At 43.0% G+C, this 26,858-nt stretch overlaps 1 pseudogene; it reads right to left on the bottom strand.

The window, feature by feature from the left end:
* Positions 1 to 26,858, bottom strand: LOC114310591 (flavanone 3-dioxygenase 3-like; annotated as a pseudogene).

Here is a 26,858-nt window from a genome sequence, read left to right as displayed (position 1 = left end):
TTGAGCTTTAACCATTATTTTAAGAACCTTTATTTAATAAAACAATTTATATCTTAAAAGGTCCTAAAAATTTTGAGGTCTTTTCAAATATGAGGCCTTAGGCGATTGTCTAACTCACCTAATGGACAAGCCACTGATGTCTTCTTCTTCAATGTATCTATGTACCTTCCCAGCTTCATGATATCATTCCCAGAAATATAGTCAAGAAATCCACAAAAGTTTCCTTCTCTGTATCCAGATTGGTGTTCCTCATCCACTGGCTTCGGTGCTGGAGCAACCATCTTCTCCAAACTTAAGCTATGAAGGCTAGCAATTGAAAACCTCTTCTTTTACAAGTTCAAAGTTTCTCTATGAACCACACTCTTGTACTTTCCATTGCTCAACACTTCCATTTGATCTCCCAACTAGACTATGAGCCCGCCTTCGATGACTGTAACAACTAGCCAGTTCTTATCGTGGTCCATGATTTGGAGCCCTTGGTGGGTTTGGGTTAAGATGGTTAGGGTTCCATAGTCTGAGTGTGGTGGCATGCCTAAGGCGAGGTCTGATTCAGGGCAAGCAGGGTAGCAGTTTACAGCCAGCACTTGGGAGCCTTGTTCATGATGACGATTTAACATTGAAGCAACCACTATAGTAACCTAAGCAACCTATTGTGCAACAGCAGTCCAAGGCTCCAGCTACTGCAACAGATCAAACAGAGCAAGAGCATGTCAAGTTTCAGTCCACGAAAGCTGCACACATACAGACTTAAATGAAGGTGTATCATAAGTCCTGTGTTGTGTCGCATCTAAGCATTTTTACTTGTATAGTTAGTTTGTTAGATGATTAGTTAGTTTGTTAGGTGATTAGTTAGTGAGTTAGATATACAATTAGTTACTGATATGTATATATAAGAAACAATGTAATACTTAGAAGTTGAGTTGAATTCAGTTTTTCATCATGGTATCAGAGCAGATAGAGCTCTAACGAGCATTCAACAATGGCGTCTTCAATGCCAACATCTACTGTTCTTCATCCAAATCTTTCTCTTCTTCTTTCAAATCTCAACTCCTTAGTCACAGTAAAACTTGACTCATCAAATTACCTAATTTGGAAAAGTCAGGTTCAGAATCTATTTCAAGCTACAGAATTCTTGGGATATCTTGATGGATCTGTTGATTGTCCTCATCTTACAATTGTGAATGCACAGAATAATCCAATCTCCAATCCAGAATTCAGCAAATGGAACCTTATTGATGCACATCTTCTTACCTGTTTAACTGCAACTCTATCACCACCAGTTTTTTCCTCAGTGTTGCATCTGAAGCGCAGTCGTGAAGTATGGATTGCTTTGGAGAAGAGGTTCACTACTTTATCAAGATCACATATTCATCAACTCAAGAACAAACTTCAAACACTTTCAAAGAAATCTCAAACTATGGAGGCCTATCTGCAATAGTTCAAGGAAATTTCGGATCAAATTGCATTGGTCACTACACCTATAGATGATAAGGATCTTATTCTTCTTGTTTTGAATGGTCTTCCTGATGAATGTAATTCATTCAAAACAGCTATTCAAGCTCGATCTGATGCTGTAACCATGGAAGAATTGTCTTCCTTATTATGTTCAGAAGCAATTCATATTGAGAAGATCAATTTACATGCTTCTTCTAATGTTGCCTTCTCTGTGATTCAAGGAGCTCCTTCTGAACATCAAACCCTAGCTTCACCATATCAGTCATCTCAAAATTCACAACATCAACAATTTCAGTCTGGAAATACTCAATCCAATTTTTCTAATTATAGAGGAAATCGTTCAAATTTTCATGGCAGAGGTCGCTATACCAATTCTTCTAATTACAGAGGTTGTCGTGGAGATTGATTCTCAGGTCTTGTTTGCCAAATCTGTGGCAAAAATAATCACGCAGCTCTTGAGTGTCGCAATCGCATGAATCCAGCTTATGCACCTTCATATGGATCTGCTTCTGGTTCATCTCCTCAAGGCGGCTATTCTTTGCCCTCTCCTTATCATGGTGTCCTTTCTACGTCTTCATCCTCTACCACTCCTCGAGCCTTTTCTGCCACAGGTCCTGCTCTTTCGTCTTCATCTAAAGTTTCTCCTTGGTATCTTGATTTCGCTGCTACCACACTGTAGCACATCCGCGAGGGGGGACCTTGCTACAGTTCGGACTTGATTTGTGTCACGGTTCTTAATCTGAACCAAAGAGTCCGAATCTGGCAAATCATTTTGAGAAATAGATTTTTTGAAAAGAAGTGCCAAACATGGACTGCTTTGCCAGATACAGAGTCGCCACCTAAATATTTTAAAATGGGAGAATTTAGGAAACCCTGACTCGGTGCCAAAGGCCACGTGTCCGTCATCACCAAAGTTGCCTCGGCTCGGGAACTTGGGTACGATTGGGGAAGGTCAGCTATGAGCACCCCCTCTCGCCCGATCCGTAGATCGGCCTCTACTAACCATGATATCTGTTTTTGAAAACTTTATGTATTCTTAAACCAATTATTAGCCTAGAATTACTATGTTATGCGCACAACAAACAAGTATAGACTAGATTGCCTAATTTGGAAATAAACATTGCATATCCGTTTGTTTTGGAAAAATGTTTTGGAATTTGCTACCCGCAAGCAGGCTAAAACACGGATTTCAACGAGTGTTTCCAACTTAGACAATCCAACCTTCACCCACAGGCATTCAAACAGTTTATCACATAATTATCTAGCCACATGGTAAGCATGCCGTCATAATGGCATTCACACGCATGCGATATGCTAAAGCATGAAAATACTTACATCGTACTCCGTGCCAAAACAATAAACTAGTTAGCCAACATGCATGGTCCTAGTTCATGTCAAATTGACTAATGCAACACATACAGGATGCAATTAGAGTAGGCTCGGCTAACCTAAACATGGCATGTGAAATGCAATCAATTGATGCACGTATTCAATTTGGAATTGAAATACAAATGCAGTTAGCATGATGTACCGAGCCCGGTGCGTGCGAGACAAATGCATGGATGCACGCATACGCAGCATAAGGTATGCTAATTTAAACATGACCTATTACTAACCATCAAAGCAGGTAAGTAAAAGGGAGAAATAAGTGGGGGTTGCAAGACATGCACACACTCACCCACACTTATTACAAGTTTACCCTCGCTCGGAGGGTCCGAAAGAATAATATAGTTTGAATAATGAATTAACTATCCTAGCTAATTAATTATTACAAATTACCTAATTAGTTAACAAATTAACTAAGCTAGGAAAGAAAAACAGATAAGCTGCCTCAGGAAAAGAGCCCAATGCTAGGCAAGCTCGGTTCTGCTTGGAAGTACACTGCCATACATGAGCTGCCTCTGTTTTCCCTGCTATACTCCTCTGAAGACTGTCAAAGTCTCAGAATTGCTTCCCTGGACACTGGGAGACACCACCGGCTGAGTAGAATATCCACCGGCAGTGGTATATGGTCACCGGCTGTGAATGCATCCATCGGCCATCAATGGGTTGCCGGTCGGCAGAGAATGCCTGCAGAACCTGCAATCGACAGCAGCAGAGGACAAGGCAGAGTATGGCAATGCAATTCAAACAATGTATGCACCAATCATGTCCCTTATCATGTTGGTGACTCAAAGGGATACGCCCCTTGGTTCTCGGACCATTAATCGCGCATTTCCATGCGTGATGGCCTAAGGAATCAAGTGTGCATTTTTGATATGGAATGCAATGCACATGAACAAACCAATGGGACTCAACCTCTGTCACAAGCACTTCAAGAGGCCAAGCATGCATGCAAATGGGATACAATCCTAGGCATGTGAGCTAAGGATGCAACATGGCAATGCAATGCAATGCGTTCATGCAATTATGCAAGCAAATATGCGAGGCAAACATGCAAACAAGCAAAGGGTGGACTCGAGCATGGTTTAGGCAGCCCTCACTAAACCCAAAACAGTGGCCAAAGTGCCCAAAATGAAGGATTAATGGTATGCAAACATGCATGCAAATGATCTCCAACACTCCAAACATTAAAGAGCAATTCTCAAGCACACTTAGGAGGATGCAAGCATGGACATATAGCATGCAAATTAAGCCTTGAAAATCATGCAAGAACATGGTGTCAAACCAAGCAACAAGATAGGCTAAACATTAGCATGCAAATGGCCCAAGTACTTGAAGCAAGTCAAGGAGGGTTAAATCATGGTTAAGCCAACCAAGCCTCACAAGGCCAAGAGGGCTTAAAACAGGTTCAAGGCAGACCTAGACCATGCAAAGGGGATCTCTAGATGGCATCTAAGTGGCTCAAATTCAAAAGCATGCACAATGGCCAAAACACGGAGCATATAACACAAGCTCATAAAGCATCAAAGGGACATCCAAGGCAAGCATACAAGCATGCTAAAGGGACTGAAATGATGCTACAAATGGTGTCAAACCACTGAAATAAAGCAAGTAATGCATGCTACACACTCACACGCTTAAGGCCAACAAGCCAAAATGCAAAGGAGCTATACTAAACATGCTATGGCCGACCGAAATAACTAAGGACAGACCTCTAACATGGCAAAATAAGCACAAAAGCTTCACAATACTAGACCTAAAATATGCTTGAACAATGGTTTACAACCTAAGGCATGTTAAGGCCTAAACATGGCATTACAAGGTAGGTATGCTAAGCATGCATGGTGTACCGAAACCAATTAAAAACAGAAGCATATTATGACATAATAAGCACAAAAAATGGCCAAGGCATGGTCAATAAGAAGCTTAGCTAAGTGCTCCCTCAAGAGGCCAAAAATGGTCCATTTCAAGGACAACAAAGAGAGGGGGTGGCCCTCTCCTCCCTAGGACCTCAAGGCACCATCCTCACCTCTGAAATCCCTCAAGATTTCAGTGGTGAGGAGGCCCAAACACCAAGGTCCGGAGCTCACTCAAAATAGCACGAAATGGGGCCTCTCAAGGCCTAAGAGGGATCAAACACCTCCAAACCACAAAACACTCTAAATAAACTATTTAGAGGGCCTAAAAATAGAACTTTTTATATTATACACTAAGCTCAAAAACAGTTCTAAGATAGGCAAAAATAGTATGCAAAAATGGAGAATAAAGGAGTAAGATTGTTACCCTTGAAGACCCTCTTCACAAATGAAGCTCCAACAGCTTCTTTGAACTCAAAACAGCTCCCAAGCTTCAAGAACAAACCTCTAGCCCTTGAAGAATCAAGAAAAGGTGTAACACTATGTGTTTGTGTACAATAGTAAGACACAAACACACTTATACACACACAAAGGCCAAATGAGAGAGAGGTATAGAGATAGAATATGTATAAGTTCTAACCTTAGAACTCAAACCCTAAAATGGTTGTCTAAAAATCCAACCTTTGCAACAAGAGAGAAGACCTCTCTTTATAGAGCTTATTGTCTTGTAAGGCTTAGAAGACAAGCTTCTAAAGAGAGAGATCCATCCATACACATGTATGGAGGGGAGCCAAATGCAAGACAGCTGTATTAAAATATCTGCAAAAGCAGATGAACAGTGGTCGGGTGCACAAAATTGCCATTTTGACAAAATTGACTGCTGACCGGCAACAAAGAATGCGGACTGGCAATATATATTGCCGATGGCAACAAAACACCAGCCGGTGGCCTTTGGCCATGGCCGGTGATGTGTGGGGATGCCTCACAAGGTATTCACTGCCCCTCCAAGGCAAAACACAAGTGTTTGGTGCAAAACCAGACACTAAACAGTCAAGTTCGGAGATCCTGAGGCAAGGCGCGTAGCCGAGACCTCCGGGAACTCCAAACGAACACAAACATAGATGATCACCGGGTGTTCAAACGGTGATGTCCAAGTCTTGAGGACGGTCAAAAATGGGGTGTCTATAGTTGCCCCTCTTTGACAGAACTCGAAAGTCATAACAATGACGGGAGTGAATGTCAATGCCCAAAGACGACCCATTTTTGACAAGGCCGAAGACTTAGACAAACATGCAAGACAAACAAGGTATGCGCCCGAAGGCAGGGGCAAAATGCAAGACAATGCACGAAGCCGAGCATAACTTATGATCATGCGAAGAAAAGCTGTAACGGAGCACACATGCAATAGTTTTAAGCTAGCATACACCAAACTACACTACAATGCAGAAAAGATGTAAGAGAATTATGCAATTCTCGATACGTCTCACTCGGAGGATACAATACCTGTGCGGCTCGCCTGGTTGCACCAGCCTCAAATGAACCGTACATACAATATCGTGCCTGTAAAGAAAACAACTCAACAGGTACGATGTTGTTAGCAACATGCATGACAATGCAAAAATGGATGCAAAACGATATGCAATATATACAAAACAATGTACAAACAATGCAAATAAAGATGCAATGGAATTGAAACAATGCAAACTATATGCAAAGCAATTGAATCATGATCCAATCATGAGCAGTTCGAAGCCACGCCTATGTCAAATAGATTGATGGAGGTAACAAGTCCGTCTACCATAGAACGGTCAACTGAACTATGAGTAATGTAGACGGACACAAGAACAAGCATTGGGGGGGAATGACAAAGGTGGGGAAACGACCCGCTGGGGAAAGGACAATGATCCTAATGCTAGATGCAACAATTACACTACAATGTAATATATATATATATATATATGGATATGCTGGGGAGATGGCAATGGACACGGCACGCGGGCCAAACCAAATCTTGCCTAGGCAAGGCATGTACGCATACAAGCCATGTTTAACATAGAACGGTCCACTGAACTATGCTTCGACACGAGAAGTATGGGCACATACCGGACCAAGCTCAACATGGAAAGGCGCAAGCCATAAATGGAAGGTGATGCAATGAATGCATGCAAATTATAATGCCATATCTACAAATATGCAATGGGATGGAAATAGACACAATGGATATGGCCTGCGGGCCAAACCAAATCTTGTCTAGGAAAGGCATGTACACATACAAGCCATGTCTAACATAGAACGGTCCACTGAACTATGTTTCGGCGTGAAGAGTATGGGCACATACCAGACCAAGCTCAATCATGGAAAGGCGCGAGCCATAAAGCTACAATGCCATATACACTATGTTACAATGATGCATGACAATGCAACTATTGACGATGATGCATGACAATGCAATTATTTACGATGATGCATGACAATGTAATTATATTTTTTGTTTGTTTTTGTTTTTGGAATGCAAATGATGCATGAAATGCATGGAATGCGCGCCAACACGTGGTTTTTGAGATGCACGTGAACTTGAATATGTGACGACGCGAGTCGCTTGAAATGCATGTATAATGCAACTTATCAAAAGTCGTTCGGGCACGACAAACACCGAAGGACTTGCACCTTCAGAGGATTTAGGGTCTCCTAGACCGTGGATATACCTGTGCGGCTCGTCTGGTTGCACCAGCCTCAAATGAACTGTACATACAATATCGTGCCTGTAAAGAAAACAACTCAACAGGTACAATGTGATTAACAACATGCGTATTAGTGTGCTCGAAATGCGTGACAACGCAAGGCAAGTGGGAAGCATAACAATGCTGTGAAGGCACAGATATGTAAGTGGAGCACGCGGTCTACGCAGGAAATGAATCGATCATAAGCATGCGGTCTACGCAAGTAATGAAATTGAACATAAGAATGCGGTCTACGCAAGTAGAACATGCGGTCTACGCAGGTAATGAAATTGAATGCAAACATGCGGCACACGTAAGCAAAACATGCGGTCTACGCAAGTAATGAATTTGAACAAACATGCGGTCTACGCAAGCAAAACATGCGGTCTATGCAAGTAATGGATTTGAACAAATATGCGGTCTACGCAAACAAAACATGCGGTCTACGCAAGTAATGAAATTGAACAAATATGCGGTCTACGCAAACAAAACATGCGGTCTACGCAAGTAATGAAATTGAGCAAATATGCGGTCTACGCAAGTAATGAAATTGAACAAATATGCGGTCTACGCAAACAAAACATGCGGTCTATGCAAGTAATGAAATTGAACAAATATGCGGTCTACGCAAACAAAACATGCGGTCTACTCAAGTAATGAAATTGAACAAATATGCGGTCTACGCAAGCAAAACATGCGGTCTATGCAAGTAATGAATTTGAACAAATATGCGGTCTACGTAAGCAAAACATGCGGTCTACGCAAGTAATGAAATTGAACAAATATGCGGTCTACGCAAGCAAAACATGCGGTCTACGCAAGTAATGAAATTGAACAAATATGCGGTCTACGCAAGTAAAACATGCGGTCTACGCAAGTAATGAATTTGAAAAAATATGCAGTCTACGCAAACAAAACATGCGATCTACGCAAGTAATGAAATTGAACAAATATGCGGTCTACGCAAACAAAACATGCGGTCTACGCAAGTAATGAAATTGAACAAATATGCGGTCTACCCAAACAAAACATGCGGTCTACGCAAGTAATGAAATTGAACAAATATGCGGTCTACGCAAGCAAAACATGCGGTCTACGCAAGTAATGAAATTGAACAAATATGCGGTCTACGCAAACAAAACATGCGGTCTACGCAAGTAATGAAATTGAACAAATATGCGGTGAGATGCGCAAAACCGCGCGATGCGTTTTAGACGACGCGATTGCACAAGACAGTGCGATTGATATGCGATACGCATGGGGCAACTTTTGAGTTTTGTAAAAGCCAGAAGGATACGAAAAGGATACACCTTGCACGAATTCAAGTGCCACGCACAAAAGACACGACCCGAGGTCACAACGGAGGCCGGTTGAGTGTCGGAGATGCACTTTCTTGTACTTTTTTGAGCTATGAAGACCCAAAACTACAGATCTGTCCCAAACAAGGATGCAGGAGGCTCACCGGCCGGAAGAGGAGGCCACCGGCTGTCCATCGGCTACAAATACATTTCACCGGCCAAAAATGTAGCCGACCGGCCAAAAGTGCCTGAATCGGGGCAGATTCGACTTTTCACCTCGGGTCTTTTAAAATAGGGTTCCAAACCCTATTTTACACATCCTCCTTAGCCGAAAATCCATTCCCTCTCTCTCTAGAGCATTTTTCTCTCTTCTTTTCTCCGTTTTTTTGCGTTTCACGCCCATTTCGTCGTTCGATTGGCGTATATCTTCGCGTTTCGAACATTTTCATCCAAATATTTCTTTATTTCGATTCTTCCTTTGCCATTTCTACCTTTTGGGGTTTATTCTCCTCGAGTTTCTCTCGACTTGCGTGCCTTTTCCACTTCCCAGCTTCTTGGGCCACTTTTCACCCTCTCGGGTTGACTTTTCGGTTGACTTTCCACATTTTCGCCCGGTTTTCCCTTTTCCGGCTATTTTCTCACCATTTTTGACATGGCTGACGATATTCCACAGGGTGGGACTCCCCCGGGTCACGAGATGGATCCCGGAGTTGAGCTCCTCCCGTTGAGCGTCCGCCAGTTCGACCCGGCGACCTACCGGCCGGCGATTCATGTGCTACCTCCTGACGGACTTCGCCAATTTCAAAGTTTCGATAGAGCGATGCCACCAGAGCTCCTCCCGTGTGAGCCTACATCTCACTTATCCTTCGGCGCTTCCGAGGTAACATTTCTCTCTCTATTTTATTTTCCGCAATGTAGAATAAAAACTGCAATAGCTGATTACATTCTTTAACTACTTGACTCAGATACACTGACACACTGTGCACTGTAGTTGATCGCAACCATACTGGCAACTGATATCTGTTTGAGGCTGACATGTGCACACACTGTAGTTTATTGCAATCACATCGATACCCGATATCTATTTGAATCTGAAAAACTTGCATGCATGCTATATTTGTATCGAACCACGCCAACACATTGACACATCACACGTTGTAGCTCACTATAAGCACACCAACACCTGGGATCTGTTTGAATCTAAAATAACTTGCACGCATGCTATATTTGTACTAAATCCTGAATGCCCTTCAAAACTAGTATATTCAGTATTGCCTCGTAATTATTTGTTTGAAAACAGGGGGATTCCCATACCGTCCGCGGGTATGGGAACATTGCCGCTCGGGACTGGTATGCTGAGCTTCCCGACGCGGTTCGCCACATTGTGGACCAGGCGGGCTTCGGCGCTTTCTGTCGGGGATTATCCAGACTCACGACCTGCAGGCCTTTGCTTGCCGCTCTAGTGGAGAGGTGGTGGGACACCACTGACTCATTCCATTTATCTGCGACAGGAGACATGACGATGACTCCCTATGACTTCTCGATGCTCACTGGCATCGGGGTAGGGGGTGATCTGATCCCCTTCGACACTGATATGGGTGAGTGGACTGCCGCTCAGATCTATTTGCTTGGCGAGGTGCCACCTCTCGCTCGTCCGGGCTTTGTTCATTATTCCTGGTTCGAGGTGCAGTTCAGGGTCCAGCCCGCGTTGGTAGAGAAGGCGCAGATGACCTAGGAGGCCGTGGAGAGATATGCGCGCTGCTTTCTCATGTTCCTGCTGGGGACGACCATTTTCGCCGACCGGGCGAACACCGTGCCCCTCTGCCTGCTTAGTGCACTGGTGGATATCAGGAAGGTCTTGCACTATGATTGGGGTGGTGACGCTCTAGCCACACTCTATGGGTATATGAGCTCGGCTTCCCGTGGCAACGGGCAGTTGCTCGGAGGCTACTGGCGTGCTTGGGAGGTACGTTTCTTCTCCAGTTTTCATTTCTGCTTTTCTATCTTCTGTACTTTGTACTGTATTCTGTATTGCACACTGTAGTCTGCTTTTCACTAACTGTATACTGCACACACGGCGCACACATATACTCTGCTTTACACTGACTGTACACTGCTCACAGTGTACACTGTACACAATACACTGTCTGCGCAACACACTGTACAACATGTGGCCCTACTATTCCTGTTTTATCTTGCATTCTGCTCTTATCTGATAATCATATTGATGTTTTCTCTACAGTTGTGGGTCTATGCCTACTTTCCCTGGCTCACACCTGTACCAGACACGGAGACCCCCCTCGTCGTCCCGTTCTCGCGACGCTTCGACGTGAGATGTGTGCGGAGTCCACGAGAGACATTCAGCTTCTTTCGCCGCTACTTCGACACTATCACCCCTGCCGAGGTATGTTTTATTTCAAAATTTATATAAGCTTTGCTTTTCACTACATATTTCAATAATGATGGATAACAAATTGTATGTCACTTTCAGATCACTTGGCGGCCTTGGGCTCCATTGTCGGCGACGATTCGGGATCGATTTGCTGGTGATGAGGAGACCTCGCGTTTTCGGATCCTACTGGAGGGCCCGGTCTGTTGGGCTTGGTACCTGGGTGAGCGTTTCCTACACCAGACCTTAGGGTTACTGGAGCAGATAGTCCCGGTTTACCCTCCTGAGGACATGAAGGAGACCGAGAGACTTACTACCGAGCAGATGGCCGATTATACTATCGGCTGGGAGGCGACCCGCTTCAGAGGCGTCGGCAACTACAGAGAGTACGTACAGATGTACATTATGCGGTCTTTGAGCGGCGGCCGTCGAGCTGAGGGAGCCAGGCCCGTGGCGCTGGCAGCTAGGGCAGGAGCAGGAGCTTCGAGGAGGGCTCGAGTTCGTGGCAAGGGCGGAGTTCAGGGAGGACGGGGGACCGGTTGGCCTGCTCTGCCCACTTCACTGACATACAGAGGACAGGGTGGGGCGACCTACCAGATCCCCTTTGCTCCTCCCCCGGTTGATCATGAGTTAGCCGGTATCCCCGACTTGCCTCCGGTATGTATTACTTCATTTTGCATCTGGCATTGGCATTTCATTTCAGTTTATTTGATATTCTGCGAAATACTGATATATCTTGTACTTTTGCAGGCATTCTCCGAGTACACCCGGCAGTCCGTGGAGTTGAATGCCTCCATGATGGGGATGCTACAGCGGACCTTTGACCTCCTGGCCCTTTACAATATTTCGGTATGCTCTTCTAATCACGGCCTCAAATCACTCACAAGCTGATTCACGTAATCTGATGCACGACACGACACCTGACACACTAATCTCATAGCATCTGATACACTGCATACACTGCATTCTGTACTGTACTCTGCACTGATAAACTGCTCACGGCATTCACACACTGTACTCATACACTGCGTCATCCTGCACTGATAAACTGTCCACGGCATTCACACACTGTACTCATACACTGCATTCTGCACTGACAAACTGTCCGCAGTATACTGATGCATTTGCCTTTTATGTACTTTTTCAGCCTCCCTTCCAGATTCCCGTTGTAGGAGGTGCTCCAGCTGGACCTTCCGTCCCCGCCCGAGGGAGAGATGAGGAGGGCAGAGTATTCCCCCACACCAAGGCGGGGCGCACTCATGTCGGGAGTAGTTTGCGGGCTCCAGTCCCTAATGATGATGATGAGGAGGAGTCGGAGGCGGCGGCAGAGTCGGAGGCAGAGGCAGAGTCGGAGGCGGAGTCGTCGGAGGAGGAGACCGGAGGCGGCACTAGCTCAGGCTCTGATGACGATGCTGATGATGCTTCTGGACCTTCGTTCAGGAAGAGGACTAGGACAGACCGATAGCCCTCGGAGCCGCTTGACATGGATATAGATTTTGTTGTTTTTCTTCTTTCTTGTACTTTTCCCTTTTGTTGGTAGTTAGGATACTTTGTACTGCCGCAGACAGATTTTTGTTTCCAAAACTTGTGTACTTGAAAAGATGATGAAATGAAACAGGCTTTTTATCTGAAAAAGTGTTTACATCCGTATATCTTTACATTTCATGCTTTGCATTGCATCACACCATATTATACCTCAATGTAAATGAAATTGATTGGTTGTTTGAAAATTGAACACTTGCACTGTAATAATCAGATAACTAAACAGCCAACAGCAAAAATAACCCAAGAAACCCATTGCCTGATCCTGGATACACAGCCCTTACTCTACTGGGGATTAATATGTATACAGCCCGTAACACAGCAATCGGTTCATTTTGCATGCAACAAATCCTGAACAAACAGCTCAATCTGACAAGACGGAGTACGGGGATGAAACCAGCTGAAGTTGAAGCACACTCAGATGCCCCAATTTTTTTGTTCTTTTACTTCGCACAGATGTAGAGAATGGTGCAGCACTCTGAGCATAAACGATTTTTGAAATAAAACGGATTTTCAAACCGGGGTATCGAGCTTACAACTGAACGCAGCGGGGAGGACTCAAACAAAAGGGTACACGACCTAAACACAACGAGACACGCTCAAAAAAGACTCAAAACAAAGGTTGAGGTAAACAAAAACAAAAGACACGACACACAGACGCGTTAACGGAGACGGGGGACCTCAGATCACGAGGAGCCGGTTTCTCTGGGTATTGTTTCTCACCCTTTTCTCATTTGTGATTCTCACATCACTCTGGCACTCAAGCTCGGTTTTTTTTTCCCTCAAAACCCTTTGGCTCGCTTTTTCTCTCAACTTACACCTCTCTATTCTTTATTCTTTCATTTTTATCCTTCCCCGGGGTGTTTAATGGATGAATAGGGAGTTGCGGGTTCATGCCCAACGCCGTTAGCTCACAACTATTTCTTCTGGTGGGTAGAGTGCCCTCCTGGCGAGTATGTTGACGACGGGGGAAAGACAGAACGCCTGACTCAACTGTGCCCCTAGTTCATCATTTTGACCATTTTTGTTTTGGTTTTTTACTAAAACAGTTTTGATGAAAATGAGAGTCGGATTAACGCACTTGTTCGATTTTTGATCTGAAAACCATGCAGGTCAAACTATGAGCACTGAAAATTTTCCTTTTTTTTGGGTCCCAGAAAATGGTCCAAGTTTTGATAAAACAATTTTCGAGAAAACTTGTCAACCTCAGTAAAAATTTTCAAAAACTATTTTGCAAACAGTCAATGCTCAACGAGCATGGAACTTACTCTTAGAGATGCGCAATCTCGGCGCAAGGCAATGAAAAATTGCCCCTGGCTTGGAAGGGGTAGATGGCAACGGAAAGTTTCCCCTAGTTTGAATGGCGGCTCACGACGACTCGTGGCAACGGAAAGTTGCCCCTTGTTTGGATGGTGCCGCAGCAGTCCGCAAACAGTCTTCATTGGTGGTGGTCGAACTCTTGTACACAGAGATGACGAAGACGGTTATAACACATATACGGACACAGTCACCTTGGAAGGTGTTGGCGACTGGACTTTGGGATGAAGTCGAAACCATTGTATGGACTAAGACGCTATAAAAGCGTTGGGGGCTAAACTTCAGGATGAAGTTGCCTACGTATCCCAAACATGGGAATCAAGCCTCACGTAGTTTCGGTTAAGGTACATTCGGGTATTTTAACCTTCACTTTTCAGGCTCTAACTTTTGCCAAGGTGCCCGATGCGGGTTTTCGACCTTGCGAGCTTCTTTTTATTTTCTTTTTTTTTTCTTCATTTCTTTTTCGCATTTTTTTTTTCTTTTCTTTTTTTGTATTTTTTTTGTTTTTTTGTATTTTTCTCTTGCTCTAACTTTTGCCTGAGCTGCCCTTCCGGGTTTTTGGCCCAGCGAGCCTCTCAAAGGGTAAAAGTGTAACAAGTCCATGCCAAATGGTTTTTGAAGTTGAAGCCTCTCTATATCTAGGAGAACGGCTGTTGCAATGATTTGTAGAAGAATCCATCATGGCTGCTCCACGAGCTTCTTCTGGTGAGATCTAATCTTTTTTATTCGGCTTTGGTGCCTCTTGTTCGAGGGCTGCTTCTGATCTGGCCATACAGACCTTGCATGACATTTGACCGTTTGAACTTTCTGAACGGGTTCGAGGTTCGAAATGGACGGGTTGAATCTTGAGGCTGAGAGCGATCCTAGGCTGCACAATCTCAAGAGCGGTTCGACATAGGTCTTCACAGGGCCGTGTAAAACATTTGTTTTTGAAAGTTTTTAAGAAAGCGACAAATCGCTCGCGCCGAAGATAGTGTGGAACCAATCTAGATCAAGCCAGGATCCTCCTCAATACTCACGTCGAAAAGCATGATTTCATTCATAAAAAGGCTTAGCATGCCTCTCCTTTTCTCAATTTGATCAAAGTTTTACAAAACCCGAGGAATTCCTTCCTCTTCATTTTTATCACCGCAGTGTTCAGAAGGGGTTTTTTTGAAAAACTTAGGTTAATACAATGAGTTTGGCGCGCAGGAGAGCAGGCGAGATGTACTGTCAGCCCAATCAAATCCTCTGGCACAACTAAATTACACTAAAAGGAAGCATGAAAATGAGATAGCCACAGTTGTTTCATTCAGATCTGTTGGTGTAACTGGCTTCTCAGCAAAAACAGACTCAAAAACAAAAACGGGTGATTACAAAACAAAACGGTGTTCGAGACAACAACCCCGGAATCACTTGGTATTCTATATAAAAGGGACTGACTCGCTACAACAAGACAAACCCTTAAGCAAAAAGAGTGACTCAAGACAAAGAGACAGACTCAAAACAAAAGACTGACTCGATACCCAAGCTAGAATTTACAAGGCTAGCGTTCACAGATGCTCAAAAATGCGTGCCAGACGCCACATCCAAAATATACCAAATGCCGCCCGCAGGTGGTTCACTTTCTGATTACATACTTGCAGTATCTGTGTCCTCAAAATCCAATAATTGGGTGGCAACGGACTTGGCTGAGGTGGGCGGGAGGATAACCTCGTTGTCAATCAAATCTTGCACTTCATGACGGAGGCGGAAACAATTGTCGGTAGCATGGCCTGTCTGCTGGTGGTACGCGCAGTACTGAGCAGCATCATGTGTAGCAGGGAGATTCTTCGGGAGAGGCCGAGGCTCCAAGGGTTTAAGGTGTCCCCTCTCGGCAAGGATCTGAAGTGCCTTAGATAGAGGCATGTAGAGAGCATGAAAGGTCCTGCGCCCTCGGGGAAGGTACTTTGAAGTCTGAGTGTTTTTACTAGCCGCACAAGCAAAAGGGTCGGCAGGCACTGCTTTGGCTTTCTGGTCTTTCGCAGGTGCAGGGGCGGGAATTGGAGAAACTATTCTGGCATGACGGGGCCTATCCCGATTTTTCGACTGACTTGAACTCCCCTCAGGTAGAGTGGGGAAAGCATCCTCCACAGTTTTTGCCACGGCTGCGGATTCCTGTTGCTTGTTCATCCCCGCGACTTTCAAAGCCTCGACTGCCCACAGCAGTTGTTCACTGGGATCGGCATCTGCCTTCACTTTGTTCTTGCCTCTGGCCTCAGCCTGGTCAAGGGTTTGGTTTGATGTTGATATGTCATTACCATAGCTGGAGGCCATCTCCAGTTGGCTAAGTTCAATCACAATTCGCCCCAACAGCGGGGGCCCCTGGGGTACAAAACTCCCGGCATATGGTGCGGCTGGAGGTGAAGCTGACATTCTGTAGGCGAGATCCGCCACAGACCTCTGGAGATCACCTATCATCCCCATTAGTTCAAATATAGTAGGCTCGCGAGCCTGGTATAGCTGGGGGGCCCAGACCGGGTGCACGATAGGCGACCTGGGTGGATGTGGCATATCAATATTGGTCTCACTTTGCAGAGTGATCCCTTGCTCTAATGCAGCTGTCATAACCACGATCTCTTTCGAATTCTGCGTCATTATAATTCCTGCCTCAGCAAGGGGGAACACTAGCTATCCTGTACTAGCTGTCCGAACTGAAAGAGACAACAAGCAGCATTTCAGCCCAAATGAATCAAACACGGGTGTAGCTGAAGAACTATACTCTACTGCTGATCACTGTTCCCTAGAAATCACTGTCCCTAAAACTGAACCTGATACCCGCAGATAACTGATTCTCATAAACTGACACTGATGCCCTCAGGTCTGATACACAAACTTGTAAGCTGATATGTACGTTCCCTGTAGAGATACACTCTAAAAGCACATAGCAAGTAAAGAGAGCCAAAACACCCCTATGAAGGGGTAAGGTTTCCCTGTCCTATTTTGTCAGGAGCTAGGGTTTCACTATGCACATAGCAGTCTTCAAATAACCTAGCATCGGGTAAGCATCCTGTCCTAACTTGGAATGGTCACTATGGATCCGAATATGCACTAGGTCGAATAGTCGAAGAGGGTGCCCCGGTAAAATCGGGGTTTGTGTTCCCATACTGTCAGAGCCCATAACCGGTCAGCCTTATGGTCATGCCTTGACAAGACAAGCCTCCGGCAAACTGTTCAGGAATGGCAGATGGCAAACACTGTGTTCCTAGGCGCACCAATGCACATGCAATGCAAAGAGACACATAAATGAGATCAAAACGGGATATCATGAGTTCGAGTCAAGCTCTCTAAATAATCCCCAGCAGAGTCCATAACCGGTCAGCCTTATGGTCATGCCTTGACAAGACAAGCCTCCGGCAAACCGTTCAGGAATGGCAGATGGCAAACACTGTGTTCCTAGGCGCACCAATGCACATGCAATGCAAAGAGACACATAAATGAGATCAAAACGGGATATCATGAGTTCGAGTCAAGCTCTCTAAATAATCCCCAGCAGAGTCGCCAGGGGGGACCTCGCTACAGTTCGGACTCGATTTGTGTCACGGTTCTTAATCTGAACCAAAGAGTCCGAATCCGGCAAATCATTTTGAGAAACAGATTTTTTGAAAAGAAGTGCCAAACATGGACTGTTTTGCCAGATACAGAGTCGCCACCTAAATATTTTAAAATGGGGGAATTTAGGAAACCCTGACTCGGTGCCAAAGGCCACGTGTCCGTCATCACCAAAGTTGCCTCGGCTCGGGAACTTGGGTACGATTGGGGAAGGTCAGCTATGAGCACCCCCTCTCACCCGATCCGTAGATCGGCCTCTACTAACCATGATATCCGTTTTTGAAAACTTTATGTATTCTTAAACCAATTATTAGCCTAGAATTACTATGTTATGCGCACAGCAAACAAGTATAGACTAGATTGCCTAATTTGGAAATAAGCATTGCATATCCGTTTGTTTTGAAAAAATGTTTTGGAATTTGCTACCCGCAAGTAGGCTAAAACACGGATTTCAACGAGTGTTTCCAACTCAGACAATCTAACCTTCACCCACAGGCATTCAAACAGTTTATCACATAAGCATCTAGCCACATGGTAAGCATGCCGTCATAATGGCATTCACACGCATGCGATATGCTAAAGCATGAAAATACTTACATCGTACTCCGTGCCAAAACAATAAACTAGTTAGCCAACATGCATGGTCCTAGTTCATGTCAAATTGACTAATGCAACACATACAGGATGCAATTAGAGTAGGCTCGGGTAACCTAAACATGGCATGTGAAATGCAATCAATTGATGCACGTATTCAATTTGGAATTGAAATACAAATGCAGTTAGCATGATGTACCGAGCCCGGTGTGTGCGAGACAAATGCATAGATGCACGCATGCGCAGCATAAGGTATGCTAATTTAAGCATGACCTATTACTAGCCATCAAAGCAGGTAAGTAAAAGGGAGAAAGAAGTGGGGGTTGGAAGACATGCACACACTCACCCACACTTATTACAAGTTTACCCTCGCTCGGAGGGACCGAAAACTGCCGGTCGGCAGAGAATGCCTACAGAACCTGCAATCAATAGTAGCAGAGGACAAGGCAGAGTATGGCAATGCAATTCAAACAATGTATGCACCAATCATGTCCTTTATCATGTTGGTGACTCAAAGGGATACGCCCCTTGGTTCTCAGACCATCAATCGCGCATTTCCATGCGTGATGGCCCGAGGAATCAAGTGTGCATTTTTTATATGGAATACAATGCACATGAACAAACCAATGGGACTCAACCTCTGTCACAAGCACTTCAAGAGGCCAAGCATGCATGCAAATGGGATACAATCCTAGGCATGTGAGCTAAGGATGCAACATGGCAATGCAATGCGTTCATGCAATTATGCAAGCAAATATGCGAGGCAAACATGTAAACAAGCAAAGGGTGGACTCGAGCATGGTTTAGGCAGCCCTCACTAAACCCAAAATAGTGGCCAAAGTGCCCAAAATGAAGGATTAATGGTATGCAAACATGCATGCAAATGATCTCCAACACTCCAAACATTAAAGAGCAATTCTCAAGCACACTTAGGAGGATGCAAGCATGGACATATAGCATGCAAATTAAGCCTTGAAAATCATACAAGAATATGGTGTCAAACCAAGCAACAAGATAGGCTAAACATTAGCATGCAAATGGCCCAAGTACTTGAACCAAGTCAAGGAGGGTTAAACCATGGTTAAGCCAACCAAGCCTCACAAGGCCAAGAGGGCTTAAAACAGGTTCAAGGCAGACCTAGACCATGCAAAGGGGATCTCTAGATGGCATCTAAGTGGCTCAAATTCAAAAGCATGCACAATGGCCAAAACATGGAGCATATAACACAAGCTCATAAAGCATCAAAGGGACATCCAAGGCAAGCATACAAGCATGCTAAAGGGACTGAAATGATGCTACAAATGGTGCCAAACCACTGAAATAAAGCAAGTAATGCATGCTACACACTCACACACTTAAGGCCAACAAGCCAAAATGCAAATGAGCTATACTAAACATGCCATGGCCGACCGAAATAACTAAGGACAGACCTCTAACATGGCAAAATAAGCACAAAAGCTTCACAAAACTAGACCTAAAATATGCTTGAACAATGGTTTACAATAAGGCATGTTAAGGCCTAAACATGACATTACAAGGTAGGTATGCTAAGCATGCATGGTGTACTGAAACCAATTAAAAACAGAAGCATATTATGACATAATAAGCACAAAAAATAGCCAAGGCATGGTCAACAAGAAGCTTAGCTAGGTGCTCCCTCAAGAGGCCAAAAATGGTCCATTTCAAGGACAACAAGGAGAGGGGGTGGCCCTCTTCTCCCTAGGACCTCAAGGCACCATCCTCACCTCTGAAATCCCTCAAGATTTCAGTGGTGAGGAGGCCCAAACACCAAGGTCCCGGAGCTCACTCAAAATAGCATGAAATGGGGCCTCTCAAGGCCTAAGAGGGATCCAACACCTCCAAACCACAAAACACTCTAAACAAACTATTTAGAGGGCCTAAAAACAGAACTTTTTTTATATTATACACTAAGCTCAAAAATAGTTCTAAGATAGGCAAAAGTAGTATGCAAAAATGGGGAATAAAGGAGTAAGATTGTTACCCTTGAAGACCCTCTTCACAAATGAAGCTCCAGCAACTTCTTTGAACTCAAAACAGCTCCCAAGCTTCAAGAACAAACCTCTGGCCCTTCAAGAATCAAGAAAAGGTGTACCACTATGTGTTTGTGTACAATAGTAAGACACAAACACACTTATACACACACAAAGGCCAAACGAGAGAGAGGTATAGAGATAGAATATGTATAAGTTCTAACCCTAGAACTCAAACCCTAAAATGGCTGTCTAAAAATCCAACCTTTGCAACAAGAGAGAAGACCTCTCTTTATAGAGCTTATTGTCTTGTAAAGCTTACAAGACATGCTTCTAAAAAGAGAGATCCCTCCATACATGTGTATGGAGGGGAGCCAAATGCAAGACAGCTGTATTAAAATATCTGCAAAAGCAGATGAACAGTGGTCGGCTGCACAAAATTGTCATTTTGACAAAATTGACTGCCGACCGGCAACAAAGAATGCCGACCTGAAATATATATTGCCGATGGCAACAAAACACCAGCCGGTGGCCTTTGGCCATGGCCGGTGATGTGTGGGGATGCCTCACAAGGTATTTCCTGCCCCTCCAAGGCAAAACACAAGTGTTTGGTGCAAAACCAGACACTAAACAGTCGAGTTCGGAGATCCTGAGGCAAGGCGCGTAGCTGAGACCTCCGGGAACTCCAAACGAACACAAACATAGATGATCACCGGGTGTTCAAATGGTGACGTCCAAGTCTTGAGGACGGTCAAAAATGGGGTGTCTACACACACATCACCAATGACTTGCAACATATGCATCTGTATCAACCATATCAAGGCCATGATTAGGTTGTGGTAGGCAATGGAGACTCTCTTCCAATTCAGCATATTGGAGCTGGTATTCTTCCTACTCCTACCTTTCGTTTCCAGTTGAAAAATTTACTTCATGTTCCCCAAATTTCTTCCAATCTTATTTCTGTTCATCAGCTTACTCAAGACAATAATTGTACAATCACTTTTAATCAAAATTCCTTTGTTGTTCAGGACAAAACTTCGAAGGCAGTGCTTTCTAGAGGTTTTCACTCTAATGGTCTTTATCCATTTTCCTCTCCCTCATAGGCTTATGTCTCTCAAAGCACCTTCTCTACCTTGTGGCATAAACGATTGGGTCATCCCTCACATGCTACGTTCAATAATATAGCTAATTTTGTTCCTCTTGGTTGTAATAAAAATAATACTGGACTTTGTTCTCATTGTTGTGTAGCCAAAAGTCATCGTTTGCCCTTTACATTGTCTTCTTCTATTGTAAATCAACCTCTTGCCCTCATCCATAGTGATGTCTGGGGCCCTTTCACTCAGGATCATTCTCAATATAGCTACTATGTTGTGTTTGTTGATGAATTCAGTGGCTTTACCTGGTTGTTTCCTTTAAACTACAAGAGTGAAGTTTATGCTAAATTTTTGGAGTTCAAGGTGTTTGTGGAAAAACAATTCACTACTTCTCTTAAGATTTTACTAGCTGATGGTGGTGGAAAATATTCTAATTATAAATTTCAACAGTTTTTTTTTTAAAGAAAATTGTCTTATTCATCAGTCTTCTTGTCCTTATACTCCATCCCAAAATGGATTAGTTGAAAAGAAACACAGACATATCATTGAGACAGCTATAACTCTCTTGCATCTTCAGTTTTGGTTTGAGGCTGTCTCTACTGCTGCATGTCTCATTAATCGTTTGCCTAGGTCCCAATCTCCTTGTCTTAGTCCCTTTGAGATTTTTTTTGGTACCAAACCTGACTATTCTTTTCTTAAAGTCTTTGGTTGTTGTTGCTATCCCTGGCTTCGACCATATACTACTCATAAACTTGAGCCTCAGTCTCTTCCCTGTATGTTCATCGGTTATCATTCCTCCATAAAGGGGTATAGATGCTTGGATCCTGCTACTGGCAAAGTTTATATATCTAGGCATGTGATTTTTTATGAAAATCAATTTCCCTTTGCTCAATCATCCTCTTCAAACACCTTTTCTCCCTCTTTGTCCACTCTTCAGTCTTTCTTCTGGACATCTCCAACTGTCACTTTCTCTCATTCTTTATCTCCTTCCTCTCCTTCTTCTGATTCTTCTTCTGCTTCCTTTTACCTGTCTCATCTGCTCTATCTTCTTCTCCCTTTTCTTCATCTTCATGTTGTCCTTTATCTGCTCATCCAGGTATTCAATTAACTATTCCTATTCTTCCTCCTCCTATTCCTCCTCCTTCTTCCTCTAATATTCATCCCATGGTTACCAGGTCTAAGGGTGCTTCTTCTCTCTGTTTCTTAGCTTCTCTTTCTCCATCTCTCATTGAACCTACTTCTTATAAAGAGGCCCTTCAGTCTCGTCATTGGCTGGCAGCTATGCAATCTGAATTTCAAGCTTTACAAGCTCAGCATACCTGGACTCTTGTTCCCTCTTCTACTGCCAAACATGTTATTGGTTGTAAATGGGTTTTTAGGATCAAGAAACACTCTGGTGGTACCATTGCTAGGTACAAGGCCAAGTTGGTTGCCAAAGGTTACTTGCAAGAAGAGGGTGTGGATTTCCATGATACTTTTTCTCCTGTTGCTAAACAGCCTATTGTCCGAATTTTGTTTTGTTTGGCTCTTCGCTTTAATTGGTCTATTAGGCAGTTGGATATCTCTAATGCTTTCTTGCATGGTAATCACGATGAAGATGTTTTTATGCACCAGCCACCTGGGTTTGTCTATCCTGCTCAACCCTCTTTTGTCTGTAAATTGAACAAATCTCTCTATGGGCTTAAACAAGCTCCTAGGGCTTGGTATACTGCCTTTTCCTGCTACCTTCTTTCCATTAGTTTATTTCATATTCAATGTGATCACTCTTTGTTCATTCAAAAAACTTCTTCTACTATTACCTATCTTCTTGTCTATGTTGATGACATTTTACTCACTGGCAACTCCTCATCTCATATTCAATCTCTCATTTCTCATATGAATTCAGTTTTTGCTCTCAAGGATCTAGGCTTGGTTAATTATTTTCTGGGTATTGCTGTTCATCATACTTCTACTGGCCTGTTTTTGTCCCAACATAAATATGCCTCAGATATTTTGATTAAGGTTGGTCTTGCAGAGTGTAAGCCTTACTCATCTCCTTTGTCTCTCAAACCTCCCTCTTCTTCTTCTAACTCTCCTTTTCCTTTTCATAATCCTCCTCTCTATAGGAGTGTTGTTGGTGCTCTTCAATAGCTTACTCTCACCAGACCTGAACTTTCCATTATTGTTAACATGGCCTGTTAACATATGCACATGCCCATTGTGGTTGATTTTGCTTCAGTTAAAAGGATCCTTTGATATCTTAAAGGTACTCTGCACTATGGCCTTAATTTTAGTCCTGGTTCTTTTGATTTGCAGGTCTTTTCTGATGCAGACTGGGCAGGTGATCAATCTGACCGCAGATCAATTTCTGGTTTTTGTGTTTTTTTGGGGTCCAACCTCATTTCTTGGCAAGCCAAGAAACAACCTACTATTGCTAGGTCTTCCACTGAGGCAGAATACAAATCATTGGCTCAGGCTGCAGCTGAAGCTTCCTGGGTTCAAATGCTTTTGGCTGAGATATTCTTGTCCTCTTCCACTATTCCTACTCTTTGGTGTGATAATCTTTCTGCTATTTCCCTTGCTTCTAATCCTGTTTTCCATGCCAGGACTAAACATATTGAAATAGATTATCATTTTGTTAGAGAAAAGGTTCTTGAAAAGAAACTTTAAATCAAGCATGTTCCATCCTCTGAGCAGATTGCTGACATTTTTACTAAACCTTTGTCTATCTCTCGGTTTCGTTATCTGCAATCCAAGCTTCTGGTGACTGCTGCCTCATTCAGCTTGAGGGGGGCTGATGAAGACTTAACATTGAAGCAACCACTGCAGCAACCTAAGCAACCTGTTGTGCAGCAGCAGTCCAAGGCTGCAGCTACTGCAATAGATCAAACAGAGCAAGAGCAGGTCAAGTTTCAGTCCACAAAAGCTGCACACATACAGACTTAAATGAAGGTGTATCATAAGTCCTGTGCTGTGCCATCTAAGCATTTTTACTTGTATAGTTAGTTTGTTAGATGATTAGTTAGTTTGTTAGGTGATTAGTTAGTGAGTTAGATATACAATTAGTTACTTATATGTGCATGTATGAGAAATAATGTAATAGTTAGAAGTTGAGTTGAATTCAGTTTTTCTTCAGTTCAATGTCTTCATGTAAGTAATTAGGGTTTAGCCCTAAGCTCTCAAAAACTAGCTCCATTAGTTGCCTTTGTAACACTTCCATGGCCTGTGTATAGTTTCCCATCTTCTCACTCTGGTGAAAGTTGAAACAAACACATTTATTTTTGAAATAACTTCAAAGGAAAGTCTCACAGTTGCAAGAATGATGTGAGTTTTAGAAAGAGTTATGTGCACAGAAAAATCAATTTGTGGTTCAAATTTTGAGTTGTGTACGTAATAATGCTGTTGGAATTTTATTATATATCATTTCTAGCTGCTAAACAACATGAACATGAGCGTAAAATCGTTAGATGCTATGCATGTAGAGATTTACATTCAAGATCTTTTTTAAAATCCACTTAGTACATAGGTAATTGCTTAGACTTCTGAAATAACTTCAAATGAAAATCACAATCACTAGAATGATTTGAATTTCACACAAGTTAACTGCATAAAAAATTAATGTATGGTTCAGATTATGAATTTGATACACATTATTTTTTTTTTAATGTATTTTTCTATGCATGTAATATTGCTGTTTAAATTTTACTATATATCATTTCCAGTTACTAAACAAATTGGATATAAGCGGGAAAATGCTAGGGATGTAGAATTTTTCTTAGAAATTGTAAGTTTCAAGAATCATTTACTCTAAACCTAGTTCTCATCATGGAAAAGCATTCGTGATCTTTTTAAAAATCTACTTACTAGTAGCTTGGGGGGTTCGTAGGCCATAGATCGATCCAAGTGGAGATCGAATGAGAGTAATGCTTGATGAAGTCTCTCCAAAAGTAAAATTTGTCCTTGACATGATTCATACTTGTGCCATACCTTACCGGATTACGAACATCTGCCGATGCAAGACGCATCTTCTCCTCATTAGGCAAGTCAAAAAACTCTCTTGCAACAGCTACGGCATCATTTATGAACACAGAGGGAATTCTGTGATTTTTTTTATCAGCAAAAAGAACAACTTTATTAATGACAACAACATACAACAATATGGATTACATCAATAAGTAGGGTGAAGAGACACCCCAAAATCAACCCAGAGGATTTGGTGAGATACCAAACCGAAAAAGAACACAAACAGAGCATAAGGATTCATAACACAAATCCTGCCAACATCACTCCTTAACCCCTCCTCCCGCCCAAGAGCTTGTCGAAGTGCAGACTAGCAGACAACAACAGCCACCCAAGCTCTCCACCAAGCACCACTCAGCAGCATCAAGGCTTAGGCACACTTCTGATCAGCTGCATGTTACAGATGATGTCCTGAGCTGAATAAGAACACCCCTTTGAATGAGCTTTGACCCAAAATGCAACTCTTGCCATGATCACACAAGTCTTCGAGGCTAATTTGCTTCGCACTGAAAATCACTTTATTTATGAGTTTCCAAACAGACCAGGTGATTGCCATTGGAATTACTTTCCAGATTTTAGCTTCAAATTTTCTCCATTTAAACCCCATCCACCAATGTAGCAACCCTTCAACACTACCAGGCAATACTCATTGCAGCCTCCACCAATTCAACAAGCTTGACCATACTTGCCAGACAAAGGGACACCAGAGTAACACATGAGTGACTGATTTAGCATCATTCCTATAGAAAACACATTTAACTGAAGCACTTTGATTCAGCACACCAATCCATGATTAATCAACTGTTTAAATTAAACACAAGGCTCTACGTAAATTTGAAAGATAATATTGCAACAATATGCATGCAATCGAATTATACGTAAAAATCGAAAGACATTTGCTCGATAAATTATATTTAAGAGAAATTATTTTTGTTTTACATACTTAAATTACATCAACCTACGTATGAATGGTTCATCATTTCATTGTACCTAAGGGAAAACAAAATGTGTTGAAAATATAAATAATTATACTAATTTCTGACAGTTTAAGTTTATTTAGAGTACCATATAACTTATTTGAATAGTAAATTAAATTCTCCCTTCATGCTCTAACCCAACACATTTTTTTCTTCAGGAAATAATATAAAGAGCGACGTGCATAAGTTGCTTGAAGAGATACCATGATTTGAATTATGATGAAGAAAAATAGGGGGAAAAAATGCTACATATAGCTGCAATTCTTACCTACTAGGCACAAAAGTAAACCGCACATCCACTTCCTCGCATTTAGAGGATAAGAAATGCAGGTAAGAAATATAAATAGACGTAGAATTACCGGGGACAAAATATTTCACTCAAAAAGTGCATGAGAGGCAATGGCACACATGGATGTAAATGTATATATACCTGGAAGAGACCAAGTTCCTTGCAAGCCACACCAACTTCACCGATAATCCGAGACCGGAGAGAAGGGGGGTGGAGGGAGGAGAGGTCTATAATGGTCAGGGTGGTGGTGGAGTGGTGGTCCAAGGCAAGGCTATGCCTTTGCCAAGGAGGAAGTACAAAATGGTCAGGGACATGCCCCATTTGGGTTAGTGTCATTGCACTAGTAAATAAATTGCCACAGACCGATCCATCTTGCTCACCCAT

Source organism: Camellia sinensis, chromosome 2 (genome assembly GCF_055761805.1).
Source record: "Camellia sinensis isolate YWXY chromosome 2, ASM5576180v1, whole genome shotgun sequence".
In the NCBI taxonomy this organism is placed as follows: domain Eukaryota; kingdom Viridiplantae; phylum Streptophyta; class Magnoliopsida; order Ericales; family Theaceae; genus Camellia; species Camellia sinensis.
Note: the sequence above shows the minus strand (reverse complement) of the source record. Positions and strands in the feature narration are given on the sequence as shown.